Genomic DNA, 27,253 nt, shown 5'->3' with positions numbered 1-27,253 from the left:
AAGATTTGGACCCTTGGGGCCATACCATCTAGTAGAAGAGGTGAAATCTCCTTTGGAATACCTGTGATAAAATGTGTTGTTGTTGTCATTATTGCCATTAAGCTGTCTCTGTCTCATGGGGACCTTATATATGACAGAACAAAACGTTGGCAGGTCCTGCCCCATCTTTGTCATCATTGGTATGTGTGGTGTAATGGATAGCTTTTGTGTAGACTTTCTCACCATGGTCTTGTAACTCCCACTCAGGTGATTGTGCCAGACTGTGTAGATAGGGTAAATGTAGCCCACCAAAGGGATTAGTCAGTTTTGCGAAACCACTGGGCTTTAAAATGAGCCACCCCGGAGGTGGGAAGAAGAAGAGGCCACCACCACAAAGGAAGAAGAGATCTGCAGGAGACAGTGCAGTGGGCTTCCCGGCCCATGGAAAGAGAAAGCTGAGTGCCTTTGGGCAGAGACTGACGGCCAAGGAGAGGTGTACCTGTGAGCATGACTGGGAAAAGGCTGCTCTGGTGGAAAATCTATATCCTGAGCATTCTCCAAGCTGAATTATAACCTGTTACTTCCTTAATAAACCCCATAACTGTGAGTATAGCCTTAGAGTTCTCTGTGGTCATTACAATGAATCATCAGTCCAACAGAGAAGTAAAGAGTGCCATGGAAGGGACTGTTGGTGTCAGAGTTGGTAAAGATGGTGGAGAGAGAAGACATGTCTAACCTCTGCCTCATGGGAATCAGCCTTGGGCTGTTAGTTTTGATTCTCTTTCCCCCTGGTGAAGTGAAAGGAGATCAGACGCCGCCCCCACGCCATTTTACAGTATGTTTGAGTCCATTGTTGCATGTATTGAGTAGCGCCTTCCAACTTAGGGGATTCATCTTCTGGCACTACATCAGATAGTATCTTGTTGTGATCCATAAGGTTTTCATTGGCTAATTTTCAGAAGTAGATTGCCAGGCCTTTCTTTCTAGTCTGTTTTTGCCTGGAAGCTCCACTGAGTCCTGTCCACTGTGGGTGACCCTGCTGGTAATTGAAATACAGGTGGCATAGCTTCCAGCATCACAGCAGCACACAAGCCACCACAGTATGACAAGCCGGCAGACAGGTAGAAAGTGGTAAAAGTTATAGAAATGCAAAGAGAGAAGTGGTGTCATTGAGCCAAAGAGTGAGGGAATACTTGGGGCAAAAAATAAAGCAAAACGTAATTTAGGACTAAGTTATTTAAATTATTTTAACTGCATAGAAACTGCATCAAGACGATCCATTATGTAAGCCATCATTTTGGTGGAGTCTCGAAATAATACTGACATTTCTGGAGAGTGGGGAGACTGTTCTCTAATGCTTTGTGTAGAGGCTTTCTAATGGGAAATGATATTACGAAGCTGTGCTTCGTAATAACCCATTTTGTTATTACATCTCTTCATTTTACCTCACAGGCTTCCTTTCACTTGTGAGAAAAAAGACTCAGAGAAAGAGGGACTCAGCGTCTGGTCTTGGCCAACTCCAGGATGCAGTGACCCAGTATCAGTGGCCTGACCTGCCTGAGTCTCAGTTTTCTTTGCTGATCAGTGGGAAGTGTCATAGTCCAGCTCATCTCCCAGGGTTGCTATGAAGATCAAGGAAAAGATGGGTGTAGCACCTTTGAAAAGTAATCGAAAGCCAAACGGTTTGCCAAGAAGTTTATGCATGAGGTTTATACAAACTGCGATTGTTGCTTATTATTTATTAAAAGGTTGTATAAATGAAAAGATGGCGATCTTAAAACTACAGAAGTATTGGGAATATATTTATAGCAAATATATTATTAACTCTTGTTTTTTTAATTTTATTTATTGTTGCTGAGAATATACACAGCAAAACATACACCAGTTCAACAGTTTCTGCATGTAATATTCAGTGATGTTGATTTCATTCTTCAGGCTGTGCAACAATTCTCGCCCTCCTTTTCTTTTTTGTTCCCCCATTAACATAAATTAATGCCCCCTAAGGTTCCTATCTAAACTTTCTAGTTAACTGTTGTCAGTTTGATCCCATATATAGGTAGTTCTTAAAAGAGCATAGTGCTTAAGGCAGACATTTTTTACTAGTTAAGCTAGACTGTTGTTTGGTTTTAAGAAGACTTCAGGGGATAATTTGGGTTTAAGATTTAAAGATTATCTCAGGGCAGTGGTTCCAGGGGTTCTTCCAACCTTCATGGCTCCAGGAAGTCTGGAGTCTGTGATAATTTGAAATTCTGCTGTGCATTTTCCCCCTTTTGATTGGGATTCTTTTATGAAATCTTTGATCAAAATGTTCAGTAATGGTAGCCGGACACCATTCACTTCTTCTGATCTCATGGCAAAGGAGGCAGTTGTTCATGGAGGCAATTAGCCACACATTCCACATCCTATGCCTGTTCCTGCCTTTCTTTCTTTGTTGTTTCAGGCCAGTAGAAACCAGTTGTTGTGCCTTGGATGGCCACTTGGAAGTTTTTAAGACCTCAGACACTACACAACTAACTAGGAAGTAGAACAGAGGCAGAAAATATGTTACTAGGCCAATTGGGATGTCCCATGAATCTATGAACCTAAACCTCCAAGGCAAGGAACCAAATCCTGTGAGGTTTTTGATTGTACATAAGCAGCCTCAGCAGCTACTCTTTATTTGTGTGTGATTGTAAGTATATCATGCAACTTTTGCCAATTCAACTTTTTATAGGTTTACAACTTAGTGACAGGAATTACAATAATCTGCTGTGCAACCAAACCCTTAATTGTTGTGATATTTCTATCACCGTTAATCCCCCTCTCCTATTCCTCCTGCCCCTGGTAACCACTAATGAACTTTGTTCTCTATACATTTACCTTTTCTTGTCTTTTTATATAAAAAAACCCAAACCCACTGCCGTCAAGATAAGTAAGGTTATTTCACTCAGCATGATGTTTTCCAGCTCCATTCTATCTCCTACTGGCTGAGAAGTATTCCATTGTATGTATGTACCACATTTTGTTTATCCATTCATCTGTTGATGGGCATTTATATTATTTCCACCTTTGGCTGTTGTGAATAGTGCTTCTGTGAACATTGGTGTATGTGTCTCTGTTCGAGTAACTGCTTTCAAGGAGCGGAATTGCTGGGTCATATGGTCTATTTTTATTTTGGGGGGGAACCGCCTCACTGTTTTTCACAATGGCTGTACCATTTTACATTCTCACCAGCAATGGATAAGGGCTTCAGTTTCCCCACATCCTTGCCAACATTTGTTATTTTCTTTTGTCATTTTGTTTTTTTCCAGCTGCCCACCTTTTGGTTAGCAGCCAGTCTCTTAACCACTGTGCCACCAGGGTTCCTTAGCCATCCTAGTGGGAGTGAAATGTGGTTTTGATTTGCATCTCTCTGATGGCTAGTGATGCTGAGCATCTTTTCATGTGTTTGATGGCCATTTGAATGTCCTCTTTGGTGAAATGTCTATTCAAGTCCTTTTCCCATTTTATGCTTGGGTTATTTGTCTTTTTGTCATAATATTAACCTCTTGATTGTCACGAACTATGAAGAACCCATTCAAATTCATAAGAAAAAATACCAAGACCCTATTACATGAATGAGCAAAGAATATAAACTTACTGTTTTTCAAGGTGATAAACCATTAGTAAACAAACATGGATAAAAAAACGTTCAACAAAACAAGACAGATTCAACAATACTATTTTATGTGTAAAATGTCAGGGTCTCAGAAATTGTCCGTTATTGTGTAGTAATGGTATTGTATGTTAGAAAAGCTCTTTTAAAAAGAAAAAAAAAATTAGTAATCCTACCATAAGAAATTTAAGGTAGCTAGAAAAATAAGTTAAAGGAATGAAAAAGCTGTAGAATTAAGATGTGCAATATAATCATTTTTATAATAGCAAAAACTGGAAATGCTGAAATATATAGCATTGGGAAAGTGACTTAATTTATGGATTTCAACATGAAGGACTTATTAGGTCCTTTAAAAGATTGTGAATATATATAGATATATACTCACAAATATTTAAAATTTAAAAAAGCCAGATAACCATCATTTATGGAGTCTTTCCTATGACTCCTAGGCATGTTAACCTTACAGCAACAATATGCACCAGGGTTTATTAGTCCCTTTTATACTTTAGAAAATTGAGGCTTAGAGAGGTCATTCGTCCAAGGCCTTGCAGCTTGTTAGTTGAGGAGTCAACATTCAAACCTAGATCAGTCCAACTTCAAAGCCTTTGCTAGGTTTACTGCCAAATACTGTAGCATATAACCTGTGACTGTGGAGTCCCTGGGTTGCTAACCGAAGGTTGGCGATTTGAGTTCACTCAGAGGTACTGTGAAAGAAAGGCCTAGTGATCTACTTTCAGAAACTCAGCCATTGGAAACCCTATGGAGCACAGTTCTACTCTGGCACACGTGGGGTCAGAATTGACTTATGGCAACCGGTTCTGTAACCATATAAAAACACGTATCTGTTGGGTAACAGGCAAAATTAGATAGCACTAGGATGGTGAATATATGGGTAAATTTCAGAGAAACTTGCTATCCTTTTAAAATTATATTAACTTTTCAGTCAAAAAATGAGAAATTAATACTTTGAGTATAAAATTTCAGTTTATTGTTTTCTCTGACTTTTTATATGCATATTTTTTAAATTTTGGCAAAGTAGGGATACATGTATATTTTTAAAATTTCTCACCAACCTTGGCATTGTCAGAATACTTCCCCGAACCTCTCCACAAGTTAGTTGAGGACATACACCACCGGCTCCTCAATTAAAAATTAATTTTTAAGCCCCTAGAAGGTCTCGGTAGATTAAGGACAGAAACCAGGTGGAGGAGTTTCTCCCACTGAACAGCCTAGATCAGCTCTTCCAGCCAGGAGCCTTTCTCAAGGCTGAGATCATGGGGCACTACCATTTGGTTAAAGTAAGCTAGTTCAACCGCTTGGGGTACACCTTTCTCTGGGACAGAAGTCCTTGTACAGTGCTGCAAAATGTCGCCTTCTTAGTTCCGAAACTCTTTTACCTTTGGGGCTCAAGACTTGGTTTTTTTAAACATATAGCATTACCTTATAAAGTCAGGAGCCCTGTCAACATTTAATTATAATGGACACACATTTCTGATGGACTCAAGGCACAGAGTATATATCTTTCAATTTTGCCTCATCTTTAAGGAACATGTACCTTTTATCTCAACACTAGGATGCTTTCTATGTCTCAAAGGCCCTTTTATATCTGTTTTGCCATTTGAGATAACATATCAGAGTTTGCAAGTGAAAACATAATAGGCCTGTCTAAAGAACAGAGATGTGTCCAGATCTGGAAACATTCTCCAACATACTGCTCAGTATGTCCACTCAGGGTAGCACCTCATTTTGTAGGTAAGGAAATTGAGGCACATATAAGTTAAGCGACTTGCTTAAAGTCACTGGTGGTGAAGAAAGGAATCCAGGTCCATCAACCCAGTGTTTATTCCTCTCTCCCATAGTACCTATATTATAATATTTTCTAGAGGGTAAAAGTGAGACTAGAAACGAATGTGTTCTTAGATCAGAGCCTAATTGCCATTCACAGCTAAATTCCTTCCAGGGCTATCATTTTGTATTTTACAATTACAGCAAACTTCATAGCAATGAAAGGAGCCCAACAGGTTATCCTGTACATTCTGACAAGGCCTGTTGGGAGAACTGTTACAATGACAGGAATGTTCTACACCTGTACTGTCTGATGTGGTGGCCGTTTCTGTAGCTATTTGACCACTTAAATGTGGCTCTTGGCAACTGGGGTGGTGAGTGTTTAATTGTATTTAATTTAATGTAAATACCCACATGTGGCTATGTATTACACAGCACAGTTCAAGACTTCTAAACGGTTGTCTTGACATCTCCAGTTGGGTTTCTCAGTGTTAACAAGGTCAAGTCAGAATTCTTGATTTTCTTTCCTCCCATAATCTGTTTCTCCCCCTCCAGTAAAAGAAGCCATTGTGACCCAGTTGCTTGTGCCAAACACCTGGGAGTCATCTTGACTGCTTCTTCTGCCTTGTCCCTGACGTCCATTCATCAGCAAGTCCTAATTGTTCTACCTCCAAAACCTAAACCGAATCCACCCACTTCTCTCAATGTGTACTGCTCCACGCTAGACCACAGTACCATCATGTCTCACCTGATTAACTGCAGTGGCCCCTGTATGGGTCACTATCAATCTGTTCTGTCCCCTTCCCATCTCTTCCCCATATAGCTGCCAAATGGGCTTTGTTAAACTCCAATAACAAAAAAAAAAAATTTTTTTTTTTTTTGTTAGGTCACACCCCACTCCCTGCTTGCCTGAAGAATTTGTAGAACTAGTCACTGTTTGAAATTATCTTATTTATTTTCTGTCTTCCATACAATGTAAGGGCCCCTGAATCAGAAACCTTGACTGCCTCGTTCACTGCTGGATCTTCAGCACCTTCCACAGTGCCTGGCACATGCTTTGCACTAGTAAACCTCTCAATAATAACTAAATATTTATTGCATTTTTAACTGCAAGTGGGGATAGCAAGAGTCAAATACAGACTTCTAATTTGGTTTTTAATAAGGGATGATGCTGACATCTGTATACATGAGATGTTAGTGGTTTTTTTTTTTTTTAACATTTTGGATATCTTGGAAGGGTGGATGTTACGGCTAATTGCATTTGCCTGTGAGCGGTTAGACTGGGCCAGGGTCCTGATGCAATCCCTGACGTGAGCTAGAAAGAGCACCTTTTCTCTCTGTAGGTTTGTGTACATCCCAGATAAAACGTTGGACTTCCCCACTGTTACAGAAAGAAGAGCGTGTCCTCTCCCAAGGTCATTTTCACAGCCCTCCAAGGGGAGTTTAGATCGTGCTGGAAAGAAACATAGAACTTCAGGGCAGAGAATGACAAAGTCATGCCAGGGCAGCAAAAGAGATTGACAACATGTGGCTCCTTTAAAAATAAATATTTGGAATAGACTTATATAAAAAGTTATTTGAAACCAAGAAAACTTTAAGAAATAGAATTTTGTATCCTTTTTTCTTGAATATTGCATTTTTTAAAAAGAAGTGTTTTTTTCCTGGCATTCCTGTATAATGGCCAGCCACAACTTTGAGAGGGCGTGTTATTACTTAGTTCCATGTGCAAAGTAAAATGAAGCTGACTGATTTGTTGGAGGCATGGTCAAGCCTGCCAAGCTCTGGGTTGCTCCTGTCTCTCTGATACTGAACAGACCAAGGAGGCGATCATCGTGTTGGCCGTGACTGGATTTAAAACATGAAGTTAAAGCTTGCCTTGTTAAAGTGCATATTCAGAGACTCTTTTTTTCCTGGTGTGTTTCTATTAGACTTGAGTTTATAGCCCTGTCCCCTCTCCCTTTGTCCTTCCAGTACAGTTCTAGTGTTTTCCAATGTGTGCTTTTAGTGAGCATCTATTGTATACCTAACACTGTGCTAGGTCCTAGAGAGACAAAGGTGAATTAGACACATTCTTAACCTTAAGGGATTCTGCAGTCGAGGGGGCAGAAGGACTAGTAGGTTAAAAGTAGAAAGGCAGGATGATACATGCGGTAACGGGAGTACAAGGGCAGCGAGAGCAGAAGGCAGTGGAACGTAATGGGAGGCAGGTATGGAACAGCCATTGAGAGTGTAAGCCCTGGAACCAGACTGTCTGTGTCCAAAGTCTGGCTTGCCACTTACAAGCAGTGTGACCTTAGGCTACTGACTTAACCTCTGTGCCTCAGTTTGCTCACCAGCTAAATGGAATCATAGGATTGTTGTGTTGTTAGGTGCCATTGAGTTGATTCTGACTCATAGCAACCCCATGTATTCCCGAGTAGAACTGCCTCATAGGGTTTTCTTGGCTGTAATCTTTATGGAAGCAGATTGCCAGGTCTTTGTCTCGCAGAGCCACTGGGTGGGTTTGAACCACCAACCTTCCCGTTAGCAGTGGAGTGCTGAACCACTGTGCCCCCAGGGCCCCTTCCTCAGAGGATTACTGAGAGGATTAAAAGAGCATGTGAAGTACTTGGAATAGTACCTGGCACGTTTGTTGTTCGTTGCCGTTGGGTTGATTCCGATTCATGGCGACCCCATGTGCGCAGAGTAGAACTACTTCATAGGGTTATCAAGGCTGTAACCTTTTGGAAGTAGATTGCTACACCTTACTTTCGAGGTACCTTTGGGTGGGTTTGGACCACCAACCTTTCAGTTAGTGTCAGCACTTAACCATTTGTACTACCCAGGGTTCGCCCCGCGCATATCTCCATAAAAATCAACATTTATAGTGTTAGTAATAGTAGTCACCCAGGATCTAATATTAATGCTAGTGGTGGTGGTGTTGTTAGGTGCCATTCAGTCGTGTCTCATAGCCACCCCTATGTATAGTGCAATGAAACACTGCCCAGCCCTGTGCCATCCTCACAGGCATTATACTTGAGCCCATTGTCGCAGCCACTGTGTCAGTCCGTCTTGTTGAAGGTCTTCCTCTTTTTCACCGACCCTCTACCAAGCATGACGTCCTTCTCCAGGGACTGATCTCCCTTGACAACATGTCCAAAGTACGTGAGACAAAGTCTCACCATCTTCGCTTCCGAGGAGCATTCTGGCTGTACTTCTTCCCATACAGATTTGTTGTTCTTCTGGCAGTCCATGGTATATTCAATATTCTTCATCAATTCAAAGGCATCAATTCTTCGGTCTTCCTTATTCCTTGTGCAACTTTTGTATGCATATGAGGCGATTGAAAATATCATGGCTTGGGCCAGGCACGCCTTAGTCCTCAAACTGACATCTTTGATTTGCCCAATGCAATACTTCGTTTGATTTCTTGACTGCTGCTTCCATGGGCATTGATTGTGGATCCAAGTAAAATGAAATCCTTGATAAGTTCAATATTTTCTCCATTTATCATGATGTCACTTTTTGGTCCAGTTGTGAGGATTTTTGTTTTCTTTATGTTAAGATGTAATGCGTACTGAAGGCTGTAGTCTTTGATCTTCATCAGTAAGTACTTCAAGACTGCTTTGCTTTCAGCAAGCAAAGTTGTGTCATCTGCATTTTGTGAGTTGTTTATGAGTCTTCCTCCAATCCTGATGCCTCATTCTTCTTCATACAGTCCATCTTCTCAGATTATTTGCTCAGCATAAAGATTGAATAAGTGTGGTGAAAGGATATAACCCAGACACACACCTTTCCTGATTTTAAACCACGCAGTACTCCTTTGTCCTGTTCAAACAACTGCCTCTTGGTCTAAGTACAGGTTCCTCACCAGCACAATTAAGTGTTCTGGAATTCCCATTCTTGGCAATGTTATCCATAATTTGTTATGATCCACACAATAAAACACAGATAAAAACATCTTCCTGGTATTCTCTGCTTTCAGCCAGGATCCATCTGACATCAGCAATGATATCCCTCATTCCACAATCCTCTTATTAATAGAGGTAGTAGTAGTACTAAATTGTGAAAAGATTTGAGTGAATACTACTTTACTTCTGTTACTGAAGAGAACTTGTCCCTAAGCCAGCTAAGGAGTTCACAAAGGCTCCCAGAAGTGGTGAAACTTGACCTGAGACTTGAAGACAGGCTGACACTGTAGGGAAAGGACGTGTCTGGCAGACAGAACAGAATGGGCAAAGGCACAGAGGAGTAGAAAATGTAGGGCAATTAGGTCTTCATGGCTGAAGGCCACAGTGCCTGTGGGAGGGATCACAGAATGCTTTTAGACTAGGCTAAGGAGCTTGGATTTGACCCAAAAACCTAGAGAAAGCCACTGAAGGACATTCAACAGGCTCAGGACTTGCTTATGGGACAGGGCGGCAGCGCCCCCACAGTAGCCGCAGCCCACAGTCTGTTGATTCTAAACAGTGTTGCTGGCCAGCCTGCTTCCCTGTGTTTTGGGAGGGAGTTTGAGTATGTGGATCTGGTTTTGCTCACTGGGTGTGATTTCTTTGGGGTCCATAAATTATTTAATAAACTGAAGAGGATTCTTTTTCTGAATTCCTTTCTAGTTAGTAGTTCTTCTCTCCCTGCCCCTGTTAAAACAGATACAGGGATATGTTACAGACCCCTTGAGAATCTGATAAAAGCAGTAGTGCCTTCCCTCAAAAGAAGCACAAAGATAGAATTTTCCATAGACCCTACGTTAACTTCTCCCTTCATTCCCACCGGTCATCCAGCTTAGGCCCTAAACCAAATGCCTTCCTCCTAACCCCAGGCCTGCTTTTGGTTTTTGTGTTCCCATCCCAAATTGTTTTTAGCTTAATTTGCTAGCGTATTCCATAAATCTTCCATCTGCCATCACCATTATTACTTGACCAGGTATCATGAGCAAAGACTTGGATCATTCGATGGTTATAATTAAAATTGAAAGTAATTATCTTATTCCTGCGATTTAATTTAATTGAGAGTATAGTGGCTAAGGAGAAAACCTGGTGGCATAGCGCTTAAGAGCTACGGCTGCTAACCAAAAAGTCGGGAGTTCGAATCCACCAGGCACTCCTTGAAAACCCTATGGGGTAGTTCTACTCTCTCCTATAGGGTCGCTATGAGTCAGAATCGACTCAACGGCAACAGGTTACAGTTACAATTATAGTGGCTAAGAATATGGGTTCAGGAGGCAGACAACTTAGAATCCCTACTCTGTCATTACCTTATAACCTCGGAAAAACTACTTAACCTCTCTGTGCCTCAGTGCCTTCATTTACCAAATGGGGATGATAATATACTTACCTCATGAAGTTATTATGAGAATAAATTGTGACAACCTGAGAAAGTGATGAGAACAGTACCTGGCACATACTAAATTCTATATACTATTTGCTATTATTACATTATTATTTCTGCTAAGATGACATCATCAAACGGGGTAATGAGGAATTACAGGAGAATGAAAATAGATGTAAATGAAATCTCCATAGAGTTGGGCTTGCTCTAGTGCTGTGCTGTACCAGAAAGCCAAGAAGAGATTCCCTAGACCTTTGCTGTCCAGTATGCGTGACTGTTGCATACTTGAGTTGTGGTTTGTCTAAACTGAGATGTACTGGATTTTGAAGAATTAGCACAAAAGGATATAAAATGTCTAATAATTTTTGTATTGATTACATGTTGGTAATATCTAAATTAAGTATGTCAATAAAATTAATTCCATCTGTTTCTTTTTACTCTTATTAATGTTGCTACTAGAAATTTTAAAATTAAATACATTGGGCAGCACTGCCCTAAGTTCATCATTACCAAGAAAACAAAAATGTGTGGCGATTTACACGATCAGATGGCCACTATTGGAAAGCTTTGTGTACCCCTCCCACCACCTTTCAGGTTACTGTGTTGTTGTCGTGTGCTGTCGATTCTAACTCATAGTGACCCCATATGACAAAGTAGAACTGCCCCGTAGGGTTTCTTAGGTCGTCGTCTTTACGGGAGCAGATCACCAGGTCTTAGCTCCTGCTGCACAGCGACTGCTGGGTTTGAACCACCAGCCTCTTGGTTAGCAGCCAAGTGCTTAATCAGTGTGCCACCAGAGCTCCTACAAGCTACTCTTGATGCCCAGTTTTTAAATTGGTTCCATGGAAGAAGCCACATGCCAGCCCTGGTAGAAGAGGTTGAGGGGCCAAGGCAAAAGCAACAACTAGGGAGGCTTTCACTGACTTGGAGGAGTTTGGACAAAAATACTACCATTTATAGTTATACTGGCCTCAGACTTTCAGCACTCCCTGAAGTAGATGAGAGAATGCTTTCTCATCAGGAAGTTGAAATATGTGGACAAAAACTCTCCCAATTCCATCAGGAGCCAGAAAAGGCGTTGCTAATTTTTAACTCTAAGGATAAATGCTCACTCAACATTATGACAGTGGTTTGGGATTAAAGCACACCTTTTTCAGATGTGATTTACTTACGGAATGTTTGTTTAATTCTATTTCAGATTCATTCCACCACTTAAAACCTGACAGCCTTGGGCCACACAGAGTCTCACTGGTAAGTTTGCTTCCATTTTTTAAAACACGGTGACTGTTTGACATTATTTGAAATGATATTCACACTTCTAAGTTAGATGTACCCCTACCAGTACTATGATTAGATAGCTATTTATTCACATTTTTTTCTCCCCAAAATGATTTACGATGTTTCCGTGCCTTAAAAAAAACAAAGCAGTCCGTGTTCTTTTGCTAAGAACACGGGCAGGAAAAAGATCCGTGATTACTTGCCAAATACTATTGAAATAAAAACTTTTTTTGTAATGAAACTATTTCCAGGCCCCTGTTGATGGTCTGCTTGTTTCAAGCAGTATCCAAAACAATAAAGCATTACTTCAGTCCCTTGCACTGTGTTGTAATGAAACTTGGCCAGAGCTACAACATATTAGGGCTCTACCCTTAACTGCTCTGTTTTTTTGTCTCATGCTTCATCTAACCTAAATGTGATTGTTGTGAGATAATCGTTCTGTAGTAGTAGAAACCTTACTTTAGAGCTAGGAAAATACTGTGCTTTTTAAGTGAAAAAGCTTCTGGGGTTTCATGTGGCATTTTTCACTAATATTATGGTGATACCCTTATATGCAGTATGTATCAGTTAGCTTTGGCTGCATAACAAAACTATCCCAAATCTTAGTGGCTCAAAATAACAATTTATTTAACTCATAATTTAGTGGGCCGATAATTTGGGCTAGACGATTCTTCTAATTTCACATGGGGTGTTCATGTATCTGCCGTCAACTGCAGGCTTTGTTTCTGGGGATTGTCTGGCTATTGGCTGGGGCTGAGCCATGTGTCTCATCTTGCAGGCATTAACCTGGGCTTGTTCACATAGTGGTTGGACAGACTACCAAGACAGAGCAGAAGTGTCTTGAGGCCTAGGCTCAAAACTGACCCAACATCTCTTCCACCACATTCTGTTGGCTAAACAAGTTATATGACCAGCCTAGATTCATATGGTATGGTGTAGATTCCACATCTTGAGAAAAATGGCAGTATCACATTGCAAGAGATATAGATACAGGAAGAGATAGAATTGTGGCCATTTTTAGAGTCTACCTTGTAGTGTTTATGAGTCACGTGGAAAACAGCTGTGATAGGATGAAGAGAGCATGTAGAGAGAGAGGACTCAGGTTAGACTTCCACCTCATAGCTTCCTTTCCTCCCTGTTTTGATTGACAGTGCCCTAGAGTCCTAGACCTAGTCCTTGTCCTCTGGTACCTCAGCCAGTTTAGCATGTTCCTAGATGGGCTTGCCAATACCAGGTTTTCCACTCTCCAGCCCTTCATTCTGCATAGTACTGCTACACCAGTCATCCATCAGTTTATCTTCCAGGATGTTACTCCTCCGCTCAAGAACTGCCAGTGCCTCTGAACCACCAGCCTAGACTCCTCTCTGGGCCTTCTCCGCTCACATTATGGCCCCGTCCTCTCTTGCTCACTTCCTGCTATCCCTTTTATTCTATGCAGACTAGTCTATTCACTATCTCTTGCTGCTGCTTACCCCCTTTTTCTGTCTGGAAGTTCTTCCCATTCTGCAAGGCCCAGTGGCATCTCCCCTTCTCCGTAATGTGGCCTTACCTGCCTAGGCCTGCCATCTGTGATCTCCCCTGCTCTGAACTCCTCCTTCAAAGCCCAACACTGTTTTCTGTGGTTCACTCTTCTTTCACCTTGGCTAGTGTTATTTCTTTGGTTGCCTTGTAATTGCTTTTTGAGAGCAGGAGGCTACACATGCCTTCCTTGTGGTACTCAACACAGGGCTGAGACTAAAAGCAGGTACTTAGTCAAGCAGGAGGCAACATAGACACTATACCTTTTCACCCACCAGCAGCTCTTCGGAATTGCATAGGGCACCTGTTAAAATACAAACTCATAGTCCTTTCCACTGGACGGTCCACATTCATTAGGTCTGGGATGGGCCCCAAGAATCTAAAAGTACTCAGATAATTCGGATGTGCTTGCTATGCAGTTGGCAACCACTTGTTATGGAAGGAACAAGAGATTTAATAAGAGACCTGGGTTGAGCCCTGGCTCGGCTACTTCCTGGCTCTGTGACTTTACAGACTCAATCTTTCTGAGCTTCACTTTACTCATCTGTAAAATGGGAATAATAATTATCTCAAGGATTCTTGGGAAGATCAAAAAGGATAATGTATATGAAAGTGCTATAAAGTGCAAGCCAGGGTTATTCATGGTGGAAATAATTAATTACCTACGTGGGGGTGGTCATGATGGAGATTGAGTGGTGGTAGTGATAGTGGTACTGTTATGTAATAGCAAAAATAGTAATAATTCACATCTGCTGGTGGAGTCTCTGGGTGGCACAAATGGTTAAGCACTTGACTACTAGTCAAAAGGTTGGTGGTTCAAAACCACCCAGAGGTACCTTGGGAGAACGACTCAGCAGTCTGCTTCTGAAAAGTCACAGTCTTGCAGACCCCACGGAATACATTTCTACTCTGCACATGGCGGCAACTAGCAACTGTTTATTGACTGCTGACTCTATGCCAGAGACTGTGCTAACTGCTTTATATTTAATTATTTGAGATTTACCGGAAGGTCCTCTGTTCAATTGCATCTGTGTAATTATTATAGTATTCAAATTCTATCATTAGTGGATTATTCTTTTGATTTTTTCCTTTTCAGAATACCTAGTTAATAAGTACCTATCCCTGCGAGGGGAAATACATTAGGCTGCTATCAACCACTGACAGCTTAGAGTCAAGTACAAGGTCCTGTAGAAGTGTGAGGCATTTGATTTGGTTTTTTTTTTTATAAGGAGTTGGAGAAAGGAGAGTAACCAATAGCAATAAAGAAAGAAGAGGTTCAGATGGGCAGGAATGGACCAGAGGGCACCGAGCCTCCCAAGGAAGGATTGGCGGGTGAGGGAGGTCAGCAGGGAGGCAGGAATGGAAGGGGAGGGGACTGAGGTATTTCCTGACCTGGCGGTTTGGCCCAAGGCTATTCCTAGTCCAAGACCACCACCTTCGAAACCTGCCCACTTGAAGATTCCCCATAACAGCTGCCTTAGTGGGCAACACTTGTGAAACTGTCCTGCACTTCCATCTTATTTGTCTTACATTTTACCTTGATTGTTGTTGATCCAGTAATGTGCCTATCTTCTTTGAAAGAATTTGAGGTGGTTTTAAAATACACATGCAATATAATGAGATTTAGAATAGTAAGTTGTTGTTGTTGTATTGTTGTTAGGTGCCGTCTAGTCTGTTCCAAGTCAGCAACGCTGCGCACAACAGAACGAGACATCGCCCAGTCCTGTACCATCTTCACGGTTGTTACTGTGTTTGAGTGCATCGTTGCACCTGCTGTGTCAGTCCGTCTTGCTGAGGTTCTTCCTCTTTTTTGCTGACCCACTCCTTTACCTAGCATGATGCCCTCCTCTAGGGACTGATCCTCCTGATAACACGTCCAAAGTATATGAGGTGAAGCCTCATCATCCTCACTTCCAAGGAGTGTTCTGGCTGTACTTCTTCCAAGACAGATTTGTTCGTCCTTCTGGCAGTCCATGGTATATTCAATATTCTTGGCCGACACCATAATTCAAAGGCATCAATCAACACTTCTTCGATCTTCCTTATTCATTGTCCAGCTTTCGCATGTGTGTGAGGTGATAGAAAATACCATGGCTTGGGTTAGGCACACCTTAGACCTCAAAGTAACATCTTTGCTTTTTAACACTTTAAAGAGGTCTCTTTGTAGCAGATTTGCCCAATGGAATATGTCATTTAATTTCTCTACTGCTGCTTCCGTGAGTGTTGATTGTGGATCCAACTAAAATGAAATCCTTGACAACTTCAGTATTCTCTCCATTTATTGATGTTGCTTATTGGCCCACTTGTGAGGATTTTCATTTTCTTTATGTTGAGGTGTAATCCATACTGCTCTTCATCAATAAGTGCTTCACGTCCTTTTTGCTTTTAGCAGACAAGGTTGTGTTATCTGTGTATTGCAGGTGGTTAATGAGTCTTTCTCCAGTCCTGATGCCGCCTTCTTCATATAGTCCATCTTCTCCAAGTATTTGCTCAGCATACGCATTGAATAAATATGGTGAAAGGATACAACCCTGATGCACACCTTTTCTGATTTTAAACCATACAGTATCCCCTCGTTCTGTTCAAATGACTGCCTCTTGGACTATGTATAGGTTCTACATGAGCATGATTAAGTTTTCTGGAATTCCCTTTCTTCACGGTGTTATCCATAATTTGTTATGACCTATAATCTGCACAGTCAAATGCCTTTGCATAGTCAATATAACACAGGTAAATATCTTTCCAGTATTCTTTGCTTTCACCCAAGATCCATCCAATGTCAGCAATGATATCACTTATAAGTAAGTGAGGAACGGAATTTGTGAGAAAATGTAAGGTGATGTCAGAGATAAGATTAGGCCTCCAGTGCATGTTTGAGAGCTCCCATTTGCTAGCAGGGCCACAGGCTTGCCTCTGAGCTTCAGAGCACTCAGCACCACAAGGACAAGACGTTCAGTTAACAATTCACAGAGGCCAGAAGATAGAAGCATGTGAGTTACTCAGAAGAAGCAAGGTTAATCAGATTCGAGACTCAGAAAAATTTCTGCAGAGTGCTCATGTAGAGGACACCACATAAGATAGCACACAACATCTCTATAATGAATAGAATAATAAGGACTATTCTCACTGTAAGTGAATGATGTAATGCCTGAGTGTAGTCCAACAAAAGCACTTCCAGTCCAGGTATGCATTCTCTTTTGGCCTTGCCTAATTCAAGGATAAAATTTAATGGTGCTTCAGCTGGAATGGCAAATACATTATATTCACACTGCCTCCTCCGTCCCCACCTCGTGATGGACTTTACCGATTATCTTGGCTGAGCCATGGCACTTGGCTGTGGGCCACATTTGGCGCATGAGTTGAAATCTACTTACCATCCCTGTTCTGTAGTGATGGCAAACAACATCTGACACTCCTTGGTGAATATTGTTTCTCTCAGCTCCTGAATCGGCCTAAGCCATGACTCACTCTTTGGAGTGGCTTTTTGGTACAGAGATTACATTGGCCCTGTCCACTTTGACCTATGTGATTCACTTCCCTTGCTCCACATGTATATCTTCCTTCTTTTGTGAACCTCATGACTCTAGGTCATTTCTTACACTGGAGAGTCCAGCACCTTTTGGGAGAACCAGGGCAATTCGAGAGGCTCATGGGAATAGGAGTGGAAGACTTTAATAATAATAAAACAGTAACTTCAATATTCATTGCAGTAGGGGAGTAGCATCTATTTGGTTGGTGACAGCACTGGGTAGAGGCTGGTATAGGGGCAGTGTCAAGCTTAGACTTGTTGCAAAAGTATCATAGGGTAAAATCCATTGTCAGGGAGGGTCCAGGAATTCCACAAAGACTATTCATCAATGGGAATTTCCTTTTGGGCTTTATTTTCCTTTAGAATTAAAAAAAAAAAAAATCCGAAAATTCCTCAGCGTAATAAAGGGCATCTACACAAAGCCAACATCATTCTAAATGGAGAGAGCCTGAAAGCATTTCCCTTGAGAACGGGAACCAGACAAGGATGCCCTTTATCGCCGCTCTTATTCAACATTGTGCTAGAGGTCCTAGCCAGAGCAATTAGTCTAGACAAAGAAATAAAGAGCATCTGGATTGGCAAGAAAGAAGTAAAATTATCTCTATTGGTAGATGACATGATCTTATACACAGAAAACCCTAAGGAATCCTCCAGAAAACTACTGAAACTAATAGAAGAGTTCGGCAGAGTTTCAGGTTATAAGATAAACATACAAAAATCACTTGGATTCCTCTACATCAACAAAAAGAACATTGAAGAGGAAATCACCAAATCAATACCATTCACAGTAGCCCCCAAGAAGATAAAATACTTAGAAATAAATCTTACCAAAGATGTAAAAGACCTATACAAAGAAAACTACAAAGTACTAGTGCAAGAAACTAAAAGGGACCTACATAAGTGGAAGAAGATACCTTGCTTATAAATAGGAAGACTTAACATAGTAAAAATGTCTATTCTACCCAAAGCCATCTATACATACAGTGCACTTCCGATCCAAATTCCAATGACATTTTTTAATGTGATGGAGAAACAAATCACCAACTTCATATGGAAGGGAAAGAAGCCCCGGATAAGTAAAGCATTACTGAAAAAGAAGAAGAAAGTGGGAGGCCTCACTCTACCTGATTTTAGAACCTATTATACAGCCACAGTAGTCAAAACAGCCTGGTACTGGTACAACAACAGGCACATAGACCAATGGAACAGAATTGAGAACCCAGATATAAATCCATCCACATATGAGCAGCTGATATTTGACAAAGGCCCACTGCCAGTTAATTGGGGAAAAGATAGTCTTTTTAACAAATGGTGCAGGCATAACTGGATATCCATTTGCAAAAAAATGAAACAGGACCCATACCTCACACCATGCACAAAAACTAACTCCAAGTGGATCAAAGACCTAAACATAAGGACTAAAACGATAAAGATCGTGGAAGAAAAAATAGGGACAACGTTAGGAGCTGTAATACAAGGCTTAAACAGAATACAAAACATTACCAAAAATGACGAAGAGAAACCGGATAACTGGGAGCTCCTAAAAATCAAACACCTATGCTCATCTAAAGACTTCACCAAAAGAGTAAAAAGACCAGCTACAGATTGGGAAAAAATTTTCAGCTATGACATCTCCGACCAGCGCCTGATCTCTAAAATCTGTATGATTCTGTTAAAACTCAACCAAAAAAAGACAAACAACCCAATCAAAAAGCGGGTAAAGGATATGAACACGCACTTCACTAAAGAAGATATTCAGGCAGCTGACAAGATACATGAGAAAATGCTCTTGAGCATTAGCCATCAGAGAAATGCAAATTAAAACTGTAATGAGATTCCATCTCACTCCAACAAGGCTGGCATTAATCCAAAAAACACAAAATAATAAATGTTGGAGAGGCTGCGGAGAGATTGGAACTGTGGTGGGAATGTCAAATGGTACAACCACTTTGGAAATCTATCTGGTGTTTTCTTAAAAAGTTAGAAATAGAACTACCATAAAGAAATCCCACTCCTCGGAATATACCCTAGAGAAATAGCAGCCTTCACACGAACAGATATGTGCACAGCCATGTTTATTGCAGCTCTGTTTACAATAGCAAAAAGCTGGAAGCAACCAAGGTGTCCGTCAACGGATGGATGGTTAAATAAATTGTGGTATATTCACACAGTGGAATACTACGCATCGATAAAGAACGGTGACGAATCTGTGAAACATTTCATAACATGGAGGAACCTGGAAGGCATTGTGCTGAGTGAAATTAGTCAGAGGCAAAAGGACAAATATTGTATAAGACCACTATTATAAGATCTTGAGAAATAGTATAAACTGAGAAGAAAACACTGTTTTGTGGTTACAAGATGGGGGAGGGAGGGAGGGTGGGAGAGGGTTATTTACTGATTAGTTAGTAGATAAGAACTACTTTAGGTGAAGGGAAGGGCAATACTCAATACAGGGAAGGTCAGCTCAACTGGACTGGACCAAAAGCAAAGAAGTTTCCGGGATAAACTGAATGCTTCAAAGGTCAGCAGAGCAAGGGCGGGGGTTTGGGGACTTCTAAGTCAATTGGCAAAATAAATTCTATTATGAAAACATTCTGCATCCCACTTTGAAGTGTGGCGTCTGGGGTCTTAAATGCTAACAAGTGGCCATCTAAGATGCATCAATTGGTCTCAACCCACCTGGATCAAAGGAGAATGAAGAACATCAAGGTCACACGATAACTGTGAGCCCAAGAGACAGAAAGGGCCACATGAACTAGAGACTTACATCATCCTGAGACCAGAAGAACTAGATAGTGCCTGGCCACAACCGATGACTGCCCTGACAGGGAGGGAGCACAACAGAGAACCCCTGAGGGAGCAGGAGATCAGTGGGATGCAGACCCCAAATTCTCATAAAAAGACCAGACTTAACAGTCTGACTGAGACTAGAAGAATCCCGGTGGTCATGGTCCCCAAACCTTCTGTTGGCCCAGGACAGGAACCATTCCCGAAGACAACTCATCAGACATGGAAGGGACTGGACAATGGGTTGGAGAGAGATGCTGATGAAGAGTGAGCTACTTGTATCAGGTGGACACTTGAGACTGTGTTGGCATCTCCTGTCTGGAGGGGAGATGGGAGGGTAGAGGTGGTTAGAAACTGGCAAAACGGTCACGAAAGGAGAGACTGGAGAGAGGGATCAGGCTGCCTCACTCATTAGGGGGAGAGTAAATGGGAGTATGTTGTAAGGTGTATATAGGCTTATGTGTGACAGACTGACTTGATTTGTAAACTTTCACTTAAAGCACAATAAAAATTATTAAAAAAAAAATCCATTGCCATTGGGTCAATTCAGACTCATAGTGACCCTATAGGACAGAGTAGAACTGCCCCATATGGTTTCCAAGCAGCACCTGGTAGATTTGAACTGCCAGCCTTTTTGGTTAGCAGCCATAGCTTTTAACCACTGCACCACCAGGGTTTCCTCTTTAGATTAAGTTTAGTAATTAGAATTATTTTGGTTGCGAGTAACAGAAATACAACTTCAACTAGTTTCTTGACTCATATAACTGGAAAGTTCACGGTGATGCAGGTTTCAGGCATAGCTGTATCTAGGAGTTCAAAAACTATCGTCAGGACATTATCTTTCACTCTCTCCATCTCTTGGCTCTGCTTAATCTGTCAGCTTCATTCTCAGACATGCTCTCTGTTACTGTGGTGGTACAGGTAGCGCCCAGCTCTAGATTTCCCTCATCCTCACAACTGTAGATTCCAGAAAAAAGAGTGCCTCTTTTGTCATAGTTCTAACAACAGTACCAAGAGGGGTCTTAATTGGCCCATTTTGGATTGCCTGCCTGAATCTACATGACCATAAGTAGGCAATAGACAGTAAGAAGTATCTCTTTGGTCAGAGCTTGTTCATGTGTCCATAGAAAGGGTGAATCTCCACCAGAATCAGGTAGAATGAGTTCCCAAGAAAAAAGGGGAGCTTTGTATAAGCCATTGAAAACCCTGTGGAGCTCAGTTCTACTGTGACATACATGGGGTCTCCTAGAATCAGAATCAACTAATCAGAAACTGGTTTGGGTTGGTGTTACCAGAAGAAGGGAGGAAGCAACGAACACGCTAAGTGGATAAGATTTCTAGGTCCCACAGTCCACTGGTTGAGAAATTCTTAGAGTCCATTAAACTTGAAAGGTTTAAAATTAGATTCAGTTTCAAGTATACTGACTGCTTGTTTCAAATTTAGTAGCTTAGTAGAGACCAGTAATAATGGGCAAGTGGTGAGGACCAGGATGGGTGACCCCAGTGTGGGTCAGATAGGCAGCACTTAACCTGAAAACCTCATGTTGCATCCTTAGGATCTAGAGAAGTTCTTAATCTGGAAACAATGAATGGGCTTTAATGGATCTATAAACCTTCTATAATTATTTGCAAAATTGTGCATATGCACTTTTTTACTGGAGAAAGAAATGATGGTTTCCATTTTTTTCATAGGCTCCATGGCCCCAAACCACTTAAAAGCCATTGATTTCCAGCTTACTCTAAATTGTTTTAGATTTGGCTGGCTTAGTCTTATGGGATCATTTCTTGCCTTGGCTCTGCTAGCAAAGCTTCGCATTCATAATAAACCCAGCTCCTTACGGAACAGACACAGTGATGTCAGTGGCTGAGTATGTTCATTAAATTATATGTTGAGGTTTTTAGGTATATGTGTAAAATTTTGAAAATCTTAGTTGACATTTATCTAATGCTTACCAGGGTACCAGGCTCCATGCTAAGTGCTTGACGTGCATTATCTGAACTATGTATTTATACACGTTGGCCATAATTCTGTGAACCTCAGGTCTGTTACAGTACACCTGCTAGAACCTGCTCCTTCGCTGTTCCCAGCTCCCTCTCTGGGAATCCAGGACATAAACTCGGAGATTTTCTTCCCCTACATCTGCTGTTGTGGTACCACTTCTCTCCCCCTTCCTACCCACGAATGATAAAATCACAGAATCCCAGAGCCTGAAGAGATTGCTAAAAGCATGTAGTTCGGTGGTTTTCAAATGCTGCTGTTCGGTTTTCTAGCTCAGGGACCCCCAAGTTCCTGTCCTGTTTCAATCACAACTCTTCATGGAAAACCACTCACCTGGCAGAATAAATGAGTTCAGGTTAGAAGTCAGAAAAGGTTGAGGTTGAGTCCAGGCTGTGATTAATTTAATTACTTGCCTGTGTGACCCTAGGCAAGCTGCCTAACCTCTCTGAGCCACAGTTTCCTTACCTGTGAAATGGGACAGAGTTGTTAGGGGGATTGAATGAGGTAATGTCTGTGAAGTTGTTGGCCCCATGCCTGGCACATAGTCAGTGCTTAGCATAGGTTAGCTGTAACTAGTGCATTGCACAACAGGACTCCTGAGGCAGAAATAAGACTCAACTGTATTCTTGACTCCTACTGCTCCTTTAAAGCTTACTCAGTGGGGTGTGTTTTTCCCCATTTCTTGATGAAAACTTAAACAGGCCCACGGCTTTTCTAGGAACTCTCTGGTAATAAAAAATCCTGTGGCCATCTTACGCCCTACACACACACGAGTTTATTTTGGAAATCAGAATTGCCCACTTGAGTCTATAAACCGTATTTATTGGTAGAATTCTTGCCTTCCATGCAGGAGGCCCAGGTTTGAGTCTCGCCTAATGCACCTCATGTGCAGCCGCCACCCATCTATCAGTGGAGGCTTGCATGTTCCTATGATGCTGAACAGCTTTCGGCAGAGCTTCCAGACTAAGACTAGGAAGAAAGGCCTGGAAATCTACTCCCTAAAATCAGCCAGTGAAAATCCTATGGATCACAATAGTCTGATGTGCAGCTGATCATGGGAGTGGTACAGAACTGGGCAGTGTTTTAGTTTATTGTGCACGGAGTTGCCATGAGTCGAGGGGCAACTCAGCAGCAGCTAACAACAACAAATATTCATTCCAAAGGAAGACTTCCCTCCATCCTACCAACGAGGGCCTTGTACAGCTACCTCCAGCTGCCTACTGCCTCACCTGCTCCAGGGGAGGTAGGGAAAGATGGAGAAAAAGGGCACAGGAAAGTTCTTACCTGACTTCTACTGTCACAACTGGTACTGAGTTCTCCAAACCTGGCTGATGGTAAAGAGAATTCTTTTCTCTCTTGGCTTCTTTCTCTTCTGTGGCTTCTTTGCCCCCACCCTGATGGGCTTTCTGTCTGGAACTTCTGGGACTTGGGTAAGTGCCTCTCCTTCTGCTGTCCCTGGTTTCTACTCAGACTCTGTCTTCGGGGACCCTCATCCTCAGGCCAAAGCACTCTCAGTTAGAGTGAGCCAGGCTGGGGTGCCCAGGGATCACATTCCTTTAACCTTCCATGAGGAAACCAAAACACAACCAGTTGTCATCGATTCATTTCCAACTTATGTCAACCCTGTGTGTGTCGGAGTAGAAGTACTCCATAGGGTTTTCAGCGGCTGATTTTTCCAAAGTAGATTGCCAGGCCTTTCTTCTGAGGTGCCTCTGGGGGGCCTCAAACCACTAACCTTTCAGTTAGCAGCCAAGTATAAACTGTTTGCACCACCCAGGCACTGCACCATGGGGAAAGGGGAGAGCATGACTTTCCTGACACAGCCTTCCAGGCCACTTAGCTCCTCTTACATTTGGGTTCCTCAGGACGGCGTCAGATACCAGTCCCTGAAATAAAGGAGACGCATATCAAGGCTTCCAGATGTTGCCTGCAAAACCCTTTTTTCTCTGGTTAAGATAAAAGGCAGATCTCTAAGGTTTGGGGGAATTGCTTAAGGGGTGCTGATTTCCTGTTAAGGGTGATAGAAAAGGTTGGAAACCAATAGTTGTAATGATTGCACATGATGGATGTCATCAGTGTCACCGGATTGTACATGTGAAAACGGTTCACTTGGCACCTGTTACATATATTTTACCAGAATTGAAAAAATAAATGCAGATCCCTTCTACCCCACCCACCTTGGGGAGAGTAGGAATCGGAGCATTTCCAAGAAATTTTCCTCGCAAAACCCACTGTCACTTTGCACTGTCCTGAAGCAGTCCTGTCCTACTTATGGTCTCAGAGCTAGCCAGGCTAGCTTCTCAGAAATTTCCACATAATGCTCTGGCCCCTTGCTTGGGAATTTCCCATCTGTTGCATCTTGATGCCTTGGTGGAAACTTCCACTTTAGCGTCTTATATTAACTGTTAGCACCTGACCTAATACAAGAAACTCTTTAACACCCCGCAAAAAGTGGTCTTTCATCCTGTGCTTGAAACCTATCCAGCAATGGTAAGCTCCTTCCCTCCTTTTCTCCCAAATTGTCCCGTTCCAATTTTCAGAGACCTTGGAGTTGTTGGAGAGATGTTCCCCCTGTGAAGACAAACCTGGCTCCCTATAACGCTCCCTTTCATGAGGTATGAGTCTCAGGGATCCCTGAGGCATTGGTGTGTGAGCCTAGCCTGAGAAAATCTGTCTGCGAGGCTGAGATTCCACGTGGAGTGGGACAGGCTTTCAGGACACCCTGTTCTCTGAGACCACAGGGAAACCTTTGACTTGTGTCTTTGGGTAAGTTTTCTCCACCTTCCTACTAGATAGAGTGCACTTGGTATGACCCTGACAGAAAGCTAGTATTTGAAACCTCAGTATTCAGTCACCATTTCTCATGCTCATGACCCTAACGTAGTTTCTGTTGATCTGAGAGCTGATGGACTGTGCATCATGGGGGCATTTTGATCAGGGCTGTATCCAGAGTTTATGAACACTGCAAAATCAAGCCTTGCAGAATCTGCCCCACCCTCAGCCAAAGACACCCCCATCCCCTTTTTGCCGTTTTTCTTTTCTGTTCAAGTGTTCCCTGGAGTCAGCAAGTTTTTCTGCCTTCTCTGGTTCCAGCATTATGAGCCTGGGATCCAGCCTCTCTGCCAGTGTGTCCTTCATTGTCATGTGCAAGTTGGGCCCCTGTGATGTTGGATCCTGTAACAATTAGGTCACTCCTGTGTTTAGACACCCCCACCCTGTGGTAGAGGCAACGTCTCAGATGAACAAATGACAGCATGCTAGCAAGACACTTGGGTCAGCTAAAGTGGGAGTCATTTGGGGGGCCATGGTCTAAGAATCTATTAAAAGCGTTTTAGGTAGTTCCATCATGGACCAGTTCCCTTGGCACGAGTCAGTGTTATGTATCCAGATGTGAACCTGGTTTATAGCCTCGTGCTGTTTTTATTGGCTGTTTTCAAAGATGGCAGGATATAGCTCCCTCCTTCCCTTCCCTTCCCTTCCCTTCCCTTCTGTTTGTCAGAAGCCAGGCCTCATGCCCCAGATGATGTTGGGGACAGAGGCTGAAGAGGGCAGAATTGAATGCTTTTATTACTGCCCACCTATCTTCCTCTCTTGGCCTAAAGACTATGTTGTTGTTAGGTGCTGTCGAGTCGATTTTGACTCATAGCGACCCCATGTGACAGAGCAGAACTGCCCCGTGGGGTTTTCTAGGCTGTAATCTTTACCAGAGAACATTACCAGGTATTTTTCCTGCAGAGTAGCTGGGTGGGTTCAAACCACCAGCCTTTCAGTTAGCAGCCAAGCTCTCAACAGTTGCATCACCGGGGCTCCTTTAAAGAATACAGTAGTGTCCATTTGAACATTCAAAAGTCTAGACATAGGAAATGGCTAACAGGGTGTTAACGAACACATGCTTTCCATTTGCATGCATTTTATAGTAGGGAAGTGGTTTAATATAGGCAGAAAGACCGGAGTTCAAATCTTTTCTCAGCTGCTCAGACATTTTGGACAGAGTTCCTTAACCTCTCTCTTAGCCTTGGTTTTCTCATCAGTAAAATGGGTATGTTACCATTTGCCTTACAAGATAGCTGTATTAAAGGAAACAATACATGATGAACTCAGCACAGTGGCTTATCATACAGTGTATGTTCAATAAATGGGTAGCACTGGGTTTGTTCTTTGTGTTATTATTATTATTTACCCTTGACTGTTGTGACAATTTCTTAGAAGTTTTTAAAGCCTTTAAAAATACAGCCCAATGTTTTAGCAATAGTCTTTTTGTTTTAATCAAATAGAATTTTAAGAGAAAATGAAAATATGTGCATTATTTGCTTTTTAAGAATATCTTGCAAAACTTGTTAGTCCTTTATAGTGGACAGAGTGCTTTATAGTTTCAGAGGCAGGACTGCACAGGGACTCAGCCACAAATCTCATCATCATTAGTTACCTGGGTAACTTCGAGGAAGTAGGTCACTTACCACTGAAAGCCTCGGTTTCTAAATCAATAAAATGAGGATAATACTGCAAGGAGTTATTGAGACAATTAAATAAAATAATCTGTCTGAAGTGTTTAGCACGAACCCGGCACACAGGAAGCACTCAAATAATGATGGCCATTATTTGCCCATCACAGTATTATCTCTGTTTATAGATAAGAATTTACTTGAGCGGACTGGCTTCATGATGATACTTTCATATGTAAGAGGTTGCTCTCACTGTTTTATTCAAGGAAAAAGAAAATGGTTTAGTAGCTGGTTTGCTTATGAATACCAAACTGTAACTTGTATGAAAAAAAGCTAAATTAACTAAAGTAAGAAACTTCCCATTTTTGTAGGCATCACCTCATTTCCTTGTTAAGGTTCAGGTAAGTGATTTTGTCAACAGAGTAGAAGAAATTTATGTATTATTTTTATAAGGATTGTGAAAGTATGCAAAGCTTTATTTAGCTACATGCTCTGAATTCAGATCAGTTGGTTCTGTTCTCTTTCCATAAAGTCTGGCATAGTTGGCACCTTTGTGCAGCCTAGGAGGTCTGGGAATGGACACGACCATCCCATGGGTGCAGAAGGAGGAGAAGCAGGGCCTGAACTAATTGGATGACCCAAACTGAAGACTGAGGCTTAGTCAAGTAGGCGTGGAGAGAGGTGGCCTGTGGCAGAGCTGGGATTCCTGCCCAAGGAGGTTTGTTCCCTGTAACAGGGCAACGTGGGCATCTCCTTCAGCAGTCCCTTCTCTAGGAGCTTTCTTAAGTGGGGAGCCCTGGTGGCACAGTGATTAAGAGCTTCACTGCTAATCAAAAGGTTGGCAGTTCAAATCCATCAGCTGTTCCTTGGAAACCCAATGGGACAGTTCTGTTCTGCCCTGTAAGGTCAGTCCAAAGCAGGTAGAGCTCCAGGCCCCCTGTGTCCTCCTGACCATGTGCCCATGCTGTGCCAAATATACAGGGTTTGTGTGC

The 27,253-nt window shown here is 42.1% G+C and overlaps 1 protein-coding gene across 3 annotated transcripts in view; it reads left to right on the top strand.

Moving 5' to 3' along the window:
- The window catches only part of GNG12 (G protein subunit gamma 12), a 153,838-nt gene that overhangs the window by 58,923 nt on the left and 67,662 nt on the right, over positions 1-27,253 (top strand). For 2 of the 3 annotated variants that reach the window (XM_049879548.1, XM_049879547.1), the window contains exon 2: positions 11,904-11,956. The gene's annotated coding sequence lies outside the window, so the exon portion shown is untranslated. Of the gene's footprint in view, positions 1-11,903; positions 11,957-24,359; positions 24,586-27,253 lie in introns of all 3 variants that reach the window. The other variant, XM_049879549.1, reaches the window with a different exon arrangement.

This window comes from Elephas maximus, chromosome 3 (assembly GCF_024166365.1).
Source record: "Elephas maximus indicus isolate mEleMax1 chromosome 3, mEleMax1 primary haplotype, whole genome shotgun sequence".
Classification (NCBI taxonomy): Eukaryota; Metazoa; Chordata; class Mammalia; order Proboscidea; family Elephantidae; genus Elephas; species Elephas maximus.
Note: the sequence above shows the minus strand (reverse complement) of the source record. Positions and strands in the feature narration are given on the sequence as shown.